The 13,172-nt window shown below is 42.1% G+C and overlaps 1 protein-coding gene across 3 annotated transcripts in view; it reads right to left on the bottom strand.

Moving 5' to 3' along the window:
* The window catches only part of Ptprm (protein tyrosine phosphatase receptor type M), a 694,512-nt gene that overhangs the window by 148,996 nt on the left and 532,344 nt on the right, over nt 1-13,172 (bottom strand). The gene's annotated exons all lie outside the window — the stretch shown is intronic.

Genomic DNA, 13,172 nt, shown 5'->3' with positions numbered 1-13,172 from the left:
GGCTTTTGTAAAGTACTCACTAACCACAAGATACCCATTATTTAAAGTGACAGCTACCTACATGAAAGTCCAATGGGAAATGACATAAAAAGCAGATAAAACACACTTCTGCAGATCTTATCACCAGAGTTCTGTAACTAAGACAGACAAAGATGGAATTTAAAACCCAGGGGAAAATGATACATTGAGTGAGAAAGTATCAGAAGATACAAAGCCTGCTATGGAAGTCTCTCCTAGAAGACCAGAACAATGGCAGGGTCAATAGACATGCTAACAAGGAAGAGGGGGATCTTCCTGGGGTTTCACCATACACAGAATCATAGGAAGAGAGTCAGCCTCCGCCAGGGATGAGCTTCTTGCCCAGTGCAGTGTAGTCAGCCTTGAAACCATATACACACAATGAAAATGAACACAGCAGGTTGAATGTATCTATTTGTGCATACACGCATACATGCATAAATAATAATCAAAGAAAAAGAGGCTAGCAACTCGAGAGTGGAGAGACACGCAAGTGACTGGTGGAAGGAAGGGGAGGGGGTAAGACATATAAAACATTCTTTAAAGGAAAGAAAAAAGAAGAGAAAATATTTTTCCTAAGTACCTACTACCATTTAAAACAGGAAAATGGCAGTTATTTCTAGTACATCATTCAGACACTGATCGACCTAGGACACGGCAGAATTGAAATGAACCACATAATCACAACCACGCCCATGGCAGGTGATTGCTAATGCAACAGAGGGTGCTGGAAGAGGAGACCATATGGATAATCTTTATTATCATTTCTAAATGATGCATAATCTAAATGCCTTCTTGCCTGTAGTTATAATCATCTTTTAATTCTGTACTTTGAAGGAAGAACAGCCCCAAGATTAACTTGCCCTTTTAATTGCTAAAAGTTGGTGAGACAAAAGACATTTATTTAAGACAGATGAGCAAAAATCGCATATATCTCCTGGAGGGAGAAGCAATGAGGCCGGTAAGAGGCCAGTCAATCAGTCTGACCTCTCAGCACCCTCTTGGGTGGGGTGCAGACATGACCATTTCGTGAGCCCTTCCCAGCCAGCTGCACTGTGTGGGAGCCAGCGTCTAGGCCTGCCTGCTGTAATCAGTTGCTCTGGCCACTGTACCTCTGTCTTAATGTTGCTGTCCCAACACCATAGTTCCTATAATAGCATTCTTAGGCCAGGTCTCCCCTGGAACACTGAAGTGGAGGACTGAGAATCTTGGCTTCATAATTCAGACAAAATACTCACATTGGGTGTAAATTTCTTTGATATACTTTGGGTTAATTTATGCAGATAGATGCTTTACCATTGTCCTTTAGTTAGACTTAAAAGAGTGGCATAGTCAACTTTTGCAGACTCCCCTGTATCTTTGCTTGTTTGGATTCCTCTAAAAAGATCACAAAACAACAGCTCACGGCCTGACTTTTCCCTTTCCAATTCTTTATATGTATGAACCAATTCTGGACTCCCACACTAAACATTTCATTACTGATTTTCAGGTACAAAGGAACCCCCCTTTAGGGATTCACGAGTAATGCTCAGATTGAATGGAGTTCGCATCAGAAACCCACAATTTGATGCTCAGAGCTGTTGGGCAAGTCCATTTAGTCCATGAACCTTTTTTTCAAAACACAGCCAGCTCTCAATGTCCCCAGCCAGTCTCCCGCCATTGGCTCTGTGCTTTATCTGTGTTTCAGCACCCAACACAAACATCTTGTGCCAGGTAGGCAGCATAAGTGAAGGAAGTCAGGTTCAGGAAATAAGGGTTGTGAGTATTGGACACAAGGAGGGGAAGCAGACTCGGCTCTACCAATGGCTGTCCATGGGAGCCGCAAGTTTCAGAAGCCCACAAGCCAGATTTTCTGTCAACTCAGGGTTTAAACGTTGACAAATATCTTAGTTAGGGTTCCTATTGCTGCAATAAAAACACCATGGCCAAAAGCAATCTGGAGAGAAAAGGGTTTATTTGGCTTACACTTATATATCAATGCTTACCACCAAGGGAAGTCAGGATAAGAACTCAAACAGGGCAGGATCCTGGAGACAGGAGTGGTGTGGGAGGTTTTTTTGTCTATGTGTTGCTTTTATTGGTAAATGAATAAAGAAACTTGCTTGGCCTATAGCAAGGTAGAACTTAGGTGGGAAAGCTAGGTTGAATGCTGGGAGAAAGAGGGTGGAGTCAAAGAGAAGCCAGGTAACCAGAGACAGACACCGAACCTTGCCAGTAATCCACAACCACGTGGCAACACACGGATTAACAGAAATGGGTTGAATTAAGATGCAAAAGCGAGCCACTGAGAAGCTAGAGCTAATAGGCCAAGCAGTGATCTAATACAGGTTCTGTGTGGTTATTTCGGTAGTCTGGGTGGCCAGGAAACAAACAAGTGGTCTTACTACAACACAGGAGCTGATGCAGAGACCATAGAGGGCTGCTGCTTACTGGCTTGCTCTCCTTATAGAACCCAGGCCCACCAGCATGGGAAGGGCACCACCCATAGTGAGTTGGACCCTCCCCCATCAATCATTAATTTAAAAACATTGCTCCGCAGCAGTGGTTCTCAACTTTCCTAACCCTGAGACCCTTTTAATACAGTTCCTCACGTTACCGTGATCCCCAATCATAAAATTACTTTGTTGCTACTTCTTAAGCATATTGTTGCTACTGTTATGAATTGCAATTTAAGTATCTGCTATGCAGCATTATCTTCTATTTGACCCCTGTAGGGGTCACGACCTATATAGGCTGGGAACCACTGTTGTTTAGTCTTGCCTACAGTCCAATCTTATGGAGGCAATGTCTCAACTGAGGTCTCTCCTTTCAGATAACGCTAGCTCATGTCAAGTTGATATAAAACGAGGCACCACAGGAAATAATTAAAAATGTAAAATAAAACACTGGCCCAAAGAAAGCACATCGGTTGCCACTGGTGCCATCCTCATGCAGTAAGAGCACTGGGAGGCTTAACTGTGTTAGAAGGGAAAGGAGTAGGAACCGACGCTTCCCACACTGCCAGAAAACGCCCGCACCCTGCATGTGTTATCTGCTTTGATCCTGGCAACCACGGGAGACTTATTTTTCATTCTTACTTTGCAAATGAGAGAATCAATTTTCAGGAAAGCTACACGTTCAAATGGTAGAACCGAGCCAGGGCCTAGAACTTTCTGTCTAGTTCTGCAACCAGTGAGGCTCGCCTTGTACGTTGTCGAAGGGATTTCAGGCATGAACACAAACACACACACAGCCCGGATGTAAACCCTGTGTGCTGAGAAGAAGACCCACAGAATGTACTGCACAGTGAGTGTTATTGGCATGAAATTTTTTTTTCCTTTTTTCGATACAGGGTTTCTCTGTGGTTTTGGAGCCTGTCCTGGCACTAGCTCTTTGTAGACCAGGCTGGTCTCGAACTCACAGAGATCCGCCTGCCTCTGCCTCCCAAGTGCTGAGATTAAAGGCATGCGCCACCACCTCCCGGCTGCAAAAATGTTTATGAATGTAATCAGTCACCATAGTGGGTAACAACTCATTTATTCAAAATAGGCTCCTTAGTATACGAGTTATGAACTGACACTAGGGTCTTTTATTTGTTCTTCTATGTGGCAGAGAAGTGCCTGCCAATACTCCCAAGTGGTTGGGAAAGTTTAGATTCTGAACTGAAGTTCACTTATGACTGGGCAACTTGATCTCTCCTGGTTCTCATCTCTGTCTCTCTGTCTCTGTTTGCTATCTCCACACCCCCCACCCCCTCGTGCTACAGATGTGTGATTTTCAAGTTGAAAATCACGAGAAAAACTTTCTGAACTTAATTTCTTGCATGGAGAGAAACTCCTTAACTGGAAACAATTTCCTTTATACTCTTATCTAAAGGTGAGTAAATTTGTTTTTCATCATAATGTCTAGAGAATGGTTTGTCTGAAACACTGTAATTGCCAATCTCCAAACCTGTGCTATATGAATCTCAAAGATCCTTCATAATTAAAAGAAGAAGAAAGAACGGCTCCTATCAATATCTATAAATAGATGATTTGAAAAAAAATGAAATAACGGTCTGGAGAGTTTCCTGATAGTGGGAAGGAGGCAAAAGTCACCACTCTCTCCAAACAACAAGCAAATCAGGACAGCATGCAAACTGACTCTTTCAGATGGGTGGGAGGGGCGAGGACACGGGGAACCACTGTCCCAGAAGCATGGTGACCCTGGGTAGATGTGCAATTCACAACTTAAAAGTAGTGAAAGTACGTGTGCAAAAATGCCTGTGAAACCAAATTAACACATTTAAATAAATGACATTTCATTAATAGCGAGATGCATTGTCATGAGCATACAGCTGGGGTTCTAGTGTGGACAGGGTCTAAGGGCTCAAATGTAATCCCTATGGCATCGTGGGATGGGGAAGAGAGAACTCAACAGTGAAAATATTTAAAGCATTAATGACTAAGCATTTCCTAAAGCTAAGAGCAGATACCAAAGTTCCCATTAAAGAAATCCAGGGAACACCAAAAGGGGTAAGTCCAAAACATCTACAGTGAAGCCTACCACATTCTGATAGCGGAGAAGAAATGGAAGCAAAGAGAATCTTAAAAGAAGCAGAAGGGGCAAGGATGCTTCCCAACAAGAACAACAAAACGAGGGCTACATCAAATTTCCCAGAAACCACTTGAATAACAGTGGAGTTCGGTAAAATCATCAACATGGCAAAGAGAACATGACAAACCTGCAATGCTATCAAGTTATCCTTTAGAATCGGGGAAATAAACCTTGGCAGACATGAAAAAGTTATTGAGTTCCTGGGCTCAATATGTGTGCTGCAAGTATACACACACGTGCACGCGAACACACACACACACACACACTTCCCACAAGATTCAGGGCTGGTGGAAGAGAGGTCATGAATGTCAGGATCCATCACAGGCCCTGACTGGGTGACTGAATTGAATCATCAAGGCTGGGCAGACGGCATTTCCTGTTTCTGGAATCAGAAAGATGGCCTCTTTTGAAGCTAACCCTGGTGATCCTGAGGATAGCTGCGCAGCCACTTTTGGAAAGTGGTCCCCTCTAGAGAGAAGATTTGCCATAAGAAGTGGGGCACAAATCGTTTGCTATACTGAGTCTAAAAAAGGACTTAGCAGTGAGCAAACGTATTAACAAACTGATTTGCTCCTAGAACTCAGCCAGGATTGGCATCCCCAGCACCTTCCTAGCAGCACAGGTATCTTCGCATATGGTATCATTGCCTTCCTCCTTAAAGGTGCCAGCTAGTGTATTCATGTAGCAGGATGCCTTTGGTCAGCTGACGTCAGAGTTTGGTGGCTTAGGAAGTGATGATTGAATCCATCTTCCCCCACCTGGAGTCACCTGGTCTAAGTCAGTCACAAGAGCCCTGTGCACATTGCTGATGCCTCAGTAAACATGCAGGACTCTGAAAACCAAGTTATGGATACCCTAAGGGTCTAGCCTTAGAGAAGAGGTTACAGAGAACAGGCTATACTGATAGCCATGATTTGTGTCTCATGTTCTTTAGCTATGGTGCGCATGGCTGATTGACAGGCTCAACACTCTAAAACAGAGCCCCAGCGTAGCGTGCCTACTATGGGGGCGGGGCTGGGAGCCATCTCCAACATGGACAAGAGGGTGGCGACCGAGGACCTCATATCCCTTGGCCTGCAGACCCCGCCCCAGAACAGCAGTGTGTTAGCATCTGGTTGTGAGAGTGACCAGTGGACTGGCAGAAACTGTATTACTGGCAGCCACGACACATGACATGTTAGGGTTTCAAGACCCAGTCAGGATCTCCAAATATTCCAGAGATAAGCGAGCCTCGGGCAGCCAGCATGATTCTGCCATCTGCAGGACAGCGAGGAAGACTAGGGAAAAGGAGACACTGGAAACTCACTTCCTTGTCATCACCCTTTTTTGCTTTAATAGAGTTGGTGATGCTGTCTGCTTTTGCTATTTCACTCTATTCTTAACCAAAGCTTCTCTTTAAGTGCCTTATTATGGAGAAACTGTCACGTGAACTTAAAGGAAAGGGTGGGGGAAATACACACAGTGCCTCACAGAAAACTACAATCACGAATGTGGAAAAAGAAATCTTAGAAGGAAAATGATATAAATCATACATTTGGATGTACATAAAAAGGAAAAAACGTCAGAGAAGACATAATTGAGGTTATAATCATATCTTTTACGAATTCTTAATTAATCTATCAGATAAAAGTTTGTTAAAAAAAAAAAAACAACAACAGAGTACCGCAGCTACTGCTTAAGGAAAAGATTTAAGAGAGATATGAGGGAAGGAAATCAAAGTGCACTTGGCCATTGGAGGGACACCTTGTACCCACAAAGCAGAATAAAGTGATCCGAAGGCAGACTGGCAGCAGCTGTAAGTGCCTAGCATATTGGGGATAATCAAGGGACAAAGACGCTGAGAAGAGAAAGTGGAAGAACACAAAATGCTCCACATAACGTAGAAAGAGAAGAGCGGGAGACAAACTATATACAGACAAAGAAAGCGCAAGGCAATAAACCCAAAATGGTAAAAATATGCTAGCTCTTAAATATGCTAAATATGCTTAAATATGCTAGTACTTATCAATGATCAATTGAAATGCCAACATCTACACCTTTAAGCTGAAAGACAGACACTATCAAAGTAGACTTTTAAAAAAAGACCCAACTTAATATCATCTACAGGAAACTTACCATACGTACAAAGATCCAGACAGATTAAAAGTAAAGGGATAAAGAAAGACACACCAAGCCACAAGAGCCAACAGAAAATCAGAAAGAGCCGCCTTAGATCCGACATGACCCTCCAAAGAAAGGTTAAGTCACCATGGGTTGGAGGAGGCACTGCATTAAAACAAAACGGCACGCTCTCAAAACAGACTTAAAAATTTCATGCTATGTTGTCAATACCAAGCTTATATACAAGTCAAAGAATGATGAACTACGAGGAAAACCAGATGAAGCCACTCATATAGTTAAGACCTACATCCTTCCGTTAGCAGTGGGCAGATCAAACAGGTTGGACATCACTGAGGGCATTCTTCCATCCAGCAGCACAACCAATTGGCTGGATTTGATGGATACTGTTAGAATATCCCACACAGCAACACTAGAACATATATCCCCTTCAAACTCATAGGTCGTGTTCACAGATGTAGAATATATTTGGGTCCATAAAACACACCTTACAGTTTTTTTTTTTTACAAAAAAAATATGCAATGTATATTGTCAGATGAAATTTTTTTTTTTTTTTTGGTTTTTCGAGACAGGGTTTCTCTGTGGTTTTGGAGCCTGTCCTGGAACTAGCTCTGTAGACCAGGCTGGTCTCAAACTCACAGAGATCCACCTGCCTCTGCCTCCCAAGTGCTGGGATTAAAGGCGTGTGCCACCACTGCCCGGCTTGTCAGATGAAATTCTACAACAGAAAGATGGCTGAAAATTCCCAAGCATTGGAAGATTACAAACAAAAACCTGTTAAAGCCTTCATTTCCAGCATGGATGGTAGAGAAACCTTTAAGAAGTGGGGTCTAGTGAAAGATCAATGAGCCCACCTGAGCACATCCAAACTGTGAGCCTGCACAAAGTATCCTTTTTCTATGCGGAGTCTCTCAGATAGTTTGTCACAGTACAGGAACACTGAATAACACATAGCTTAAAGATTATAGTACTGTTTGGGGAAAAATCAGAGGGGGGGAAGACTATGGTCATCATAGGTCTGTAAGTGCAGATAGGAATGAAGGAGAGAGAGGAGAGCAACGAGGGAGGTTCTCAGAGTGAAGGGACAGTTGTCATACACCAGGCTCACCCCACAGGAGGGAACTGGAAACGAGAAAACACTTCCTAGCACACCATCATCGGCAGACAGGTGCCAATCACAACCGATAAAGAAAACCCAGTGAAGAACGACCTTGTTGGGGGAAAGTCCTGTGGAGGAGCTGGGGGGCAAATGGCGGCCACCTAGCTGAACAAGGTAGAAGAGAAAGTTCCCTCTCCGTAACTGTGCTGGGCGGTCTGTGGTATGGAAGGATGTTTGCTACAGATAAAAGTGGGCTCGAAGGGGGAAGAACTCTACCATGCTTATGTCTGGCTGTCACACAGAAAGGAGAGTTTACCACCTATTCCCTCTCTGTGACGCAGGTGCTGCCCCAAAGGGAGAGGCTAGAAAAGCCGGTAGGCCCGACCTGGACCTCAGCCCAGGGAAAGGCTATCTTTACTTTAAAGTAATCTTTCAATTAAATACGACAGAGGAGGTAAAACTTACAGAAGTGGAAATCACACACAGATAGAAGAATAAAAGAACAAATGGCTTTCTGGTCCTGGCTTGTATAATTATGTGTGTGCTTAGATTTAATTAAATCTGGGGCAGAAGCTGGAACTCAGAAGTATTTAATTTTTCTCACAGTAGGGATGAAACAGCTATTGGTTGGGCCCAAGCTGAACAAACCTAAATGAAGAAGGAGCTGTCACCTTAAGGACAGATCTGTTCCAACTACCACATTGTGTTGTTTTCAAAGTTAAATGTGAAGGAATGGAATCCACAGTGGTCTGGTAACTAATTATTTCGACTCAACTAGCACTGCAACAGCTGATAGAAACACAAACGAAACTAATTATTACAGAGGCCATGGATTCCAAAAAAAAAATATGCATTTATTAACTCCTGAAACACCCCAGGGAAGACACTGCTCTCTTTAACCCCACCATATAGGGAAAGCAACTGAGGATCCAGCATGGTGAGCTGCCCAGGGCAGGGTAACTTTTGGCATGTGGCATCATACTCACCTGTAGAGACCCATACATGCATCTCTAAAACCATCACTGGTTCACAGCTAACCACACTGGTTGCTTCAGTCTGGATACATTTAAATACAGGCTAACCTCTGCCCTACAGAGCTTCTGGGTTTAGCTGAGGTAGAAACTCCTGTCTACCACCACTAACTGTACCTCACTGAAGTTCATTCAGTCTCCCTCTCCTGGACACTATGCTGGACACTAGGTCCCAACTGACTATGGACAGACAAGTATCTCTCCTGAAGAATAGTTTTGTTCCCAGACAAGCCAGAGCTTTTGTTTGTGTTGGGTTTCTGCTATATTTATCTCTTGACCATGGAATGAGACAAAACAACAGGCTGAAAAAATACTCCAAACAAGATGCATAATTTCAGTACCATGCATGCGACTGGAGGACGCTATGTTGAGTGGCCAAAGCGAGATCAGAAAGACAAACAGCACATGCTCTCAGACATATGTGAAAGCTGAGAAAGCTAATCCCAGAAGCAAGCCAGTAGCTTCCAGAGTCAGGGAAAGTGAGAGGGAGTCGGGTGGGAAAAGGTAGGTCATTGGGTAGAGCAGTGTGTCGGGATAAAAGGAATAACTCCTAATATTTACAGAACAGTGGGAGAACTACGGTCAACATCAATTAATTGTATTTTCAAGAGTAGAAACGATTTTAACGCTCCTAACACGAAAGAAGAAAATGACTGGATTGATGAATATTTCAATTATTCTGATCTGATTATTTCATAAAATATACATATACTGAAACGTCAGAGTTCTTTGCTAAGGGCCTTTGCAGCCTTTCTTCTAGACCATCGCCATTCCTTGATGACATCGGCCAGATCTGCAGAACTAGTCTCTAGCAGGGATGGCCACCGTCAGTGGCCACACGAAGCTGGGACTCAGGAACTCCATAGCCACCAAACTTGGCTAGGATTAAGAGTGAGCAATAGCAACCAAAGAGATGAATGCTCACCCAGTGAAGATTAGACCAGTTATCTAAACCAGCAAACATTTTAAACATCATAATGGCAGATTACAGATCCTAGCACAAAATCTCAAACTGAAAGAGCCAAGGCAATTTGCCTTCTCAAGAAGCCATCAACCCTATTGCAATAGGCCCGGGGAAATGCAATTTAGAAATTATGGAAATGTTCAAGGACCTTAAAGAAGATATGGATAAATTACTCAGTGAAGATCATGAAAACAGAATCTGTGAAAGCGAAAAGAATGAAAACTATTAAAAGTATTAAAGTGGAATTTAACAAAGAATTTATTAACATATTTTTAATAAAAATCATAGAAGAAAATTTCTCTGACCTAAACATGGAGGTGCCTATCAAGAAGCCCACAGAATGCCAAATAGACAAGACAAGAAAAGAAATTATTCACAACACATAATAATTAGTACACTAACTGTAACAAACAACAACAACAAAAAAGCTACAAGGGAAAAAAGACAAAGTCACATAGAAATGCAAGCCCACTACAATAATATTTTCAATGGAGATCCTGAAAACCAGAAGGACCTGGAAAGATGTTTTATGAACTCAGAGGCCACAGACACCACATATCATAGGTGAGATTACTATACCCAGCAAAACTATCAATCACAATAGACAGAGAAAGAAAATATTTCACGAGAAAAACAAATTTAAGCCATTTCTACCCACCAATCCAGTTCTTCAGAAGGTACTAGAAGGAAAGCTTCAGTCTGTACAAAGAATAAGTCATTCCAGAACAACAAATCAAGGGGAGGGGAATTCATTTCACAACAACACAATACTAGGAAATACAGCACTGCTCATCAATAACTCTCAATATCAATGGTCTCAACTTCCCCAACAAAAAGACAAAGACTAACAGATTTGATTAGAGAACAGGATCCATCCAAGAAACACACTGTACAATCGAGGATAGATATCAACTCAGGGTAAAAGGACTAAAAAAAGTTATTCTAAGCAAATGGACCCAAGAAGTAATGAGATGTAATTTTAGTATCTGACTAGATAGATTTCAAACCAAAACAAATCAGCAGAGATAGAGAAGGATACTACATATTCATTAAAGGAAAAATCCACCAAGAAAGTATTGTATTTTATGCACCCAGACAGGGGCTTCTGAGTTCATAAGTGTAGAAACATTACTGTAGCTAAAGCCACAAATCAAACCTCACATACTGATAGTGAATGACTTCAATTCCCCACTCTCAAAAATAGATCAGTCATCAAGACAAAAAAAAAAAAAACAAAGAAATACAGGAGTTAAATAATGTCACAAATCAAAAGGTCCCAACAGATGTTTACAAAACATTCTATCAGAACACTACAGGAATATAGTTTCTTCTCAGCAGCTCGTGGAATGTTCTTCAAAATTGAAAACATGTTAGTAAATTAAGAAAGTCTTAACAAATATAAGAAAGGTGAAATAACATTCTGAGACCTATCCAACCACCGTCTATTAAAGCTGGAAATCAATAATCACAGAAACAATGGAATGTAAACAAACTCATGGAAACTGAACAACTCAGTACTGAAAGAAAAATAGGCCAAGAAAGAAATGAAAACTTTATAGAATTAATGAAAATAAAAATATAACATACTCCCAAACTATGGGACACAATGAGAGCAGTTCTAAGTGGCAAATGCCTACAAAACAAACAAAGTAACTAGAGAGAGCTTTTATCAACAACTGATGGAGGAGGGTCATCTGTCTATGTGTTACTTTCATTGGTTAATAAAGAAACTGCCTTGGCCCTTTGATAGGACAGAAAATTAGGAGGGCAGAGTAAACAGAACAGGATGCTGGGTAGAAGGCAATGAGGCAGACGCCTCAGGCAGACACCATGGATCCAGCCACCAAGTCAGACATGCTGAATCTTTCCCGGTAAGCCACCACCTTGTGGTGCTACACACATTAATAGAAATGGGTTAATCAAGATATGAGAGTTAGCCAAGAAGAGGATAGATATAAGGAGCCAGGAAGTGTTTAAAAGAATACAATTTGTGTGATGTTACTTCAGGTGTAAAGCTAGCTGGTGGCAGGGAGCTGTGTGGTGGGAAGCTGCCCGCAGCTACCTACTACAAACAACCCAGCAACATGCCTGAAAGCTTTAAGAAAACAAGAAGTCATCCCTAAAAATAGTAGATGGGATGAGATAATCAAACTCTGGGCTGAAATCAATAAAGTAGAAACAATGCAAAGAACCAATGAAACAACAGTTGGTTCTTGGAGATAACCAACAAGATTGACAGAAAAGATGGAGTACATATTTTAAAAGTTTGTCTATGATTGTCTTTCTCTGAATGTCCTTAGTGTCTGTCCTAAGGTCTCCCATTTCAGCTCTAACGTTATTTATTTGGATCTTTAGGAAAACCTAAAAGAAATGGATAAAGTTTTCGATTTATGTGACCTACCATAGTTAAATCAAGGTGGAGTAAACAATATAAAGAGACCCATAACCTCTGGTGAAAGAGAAAGGGGATCAGTTAATTGTTACTGGGATCAGTGCAAACTGGTACAGATACTACGGAAATCAGTGTGGTAGTTCCTCAAAAAGTTAGGAATAGATCCACCTCAATATCATCAAGCTACAAACCTTGGGACTGATAATAGTGACTTGCCTAAACAAGGGTATACTGGTGCAAGCAGCACAAACACAGGAGTAATCAAATACTTTTTAAAATTAGATTTAAGGTTGCTCCATGAGATGGAACCCCTATCTGACAATGGTAGAAGGGCCGAGAACCTAAGACTAGATAGCTGGTCACTGGCCTAGGGGAAACCGTAATACTAGTAAGCTGCTAAAGAAACAGAGCCATAAAATGGCTTTCAACGACACATTGCTATACAAGTAGATCAGCGCCTCACTCATCAGAGACGCTTACTCTTGCAGCAGACGGGACTAACACTAAGGCCCACAACTGGGCAATGTGTGGAGACTGACAGACTTGAATACTCAGCCCTAAATGGGATGTCTCCATCACAGCCCTTCCCCCCCGAGGCTCAGGGAAGAAGGGAGAGTGGGAGGGAATGCATGAGTTGGAGAGAACAGTGTCTCCCAGACACAAAGGGACTGAGACAGCACTAATAGGACCTATACAGGTTCAAACCAGGCAAAGTCCCAGTACTAAAAGGGGAAGAGGACACAAACTTACACCCTTGTAGTAATTAGAGCGGTGGGGCTGCGTCCCCAGCACCCTGGCTGCCTCTCTAGGTTATGCCCCGAAATAATAACACACAAACTGTATTCATTTGAACACTGCTTGGTCCATTTCTATCTAGCCTCTTCTAGGCTAATTCTCACATATTAATTTAGCCCATTTCTAATCATCTGTGTAGCACCGCTAGGTGCGCTTACTGGGAAGATTCTAGCCTACGT

Source organism: Microtus pennsylvanicus, chromosome 22, assembly GCF_037038515.1.
Source record: "Microtus pennsylvanicus isolate mMicPen1 chromosome 22, mMicPen1.hap1, whole genome shotgun sequence".
NCBI lineage: Eukaryota > Metazoa > Chordata > Mammalia > Rodentia > Cricetidae > Microtus > Microtus pennsylvanicus.
This window is presented reverse-complemented; position numbering and strand designations above follow the sequence as displayed.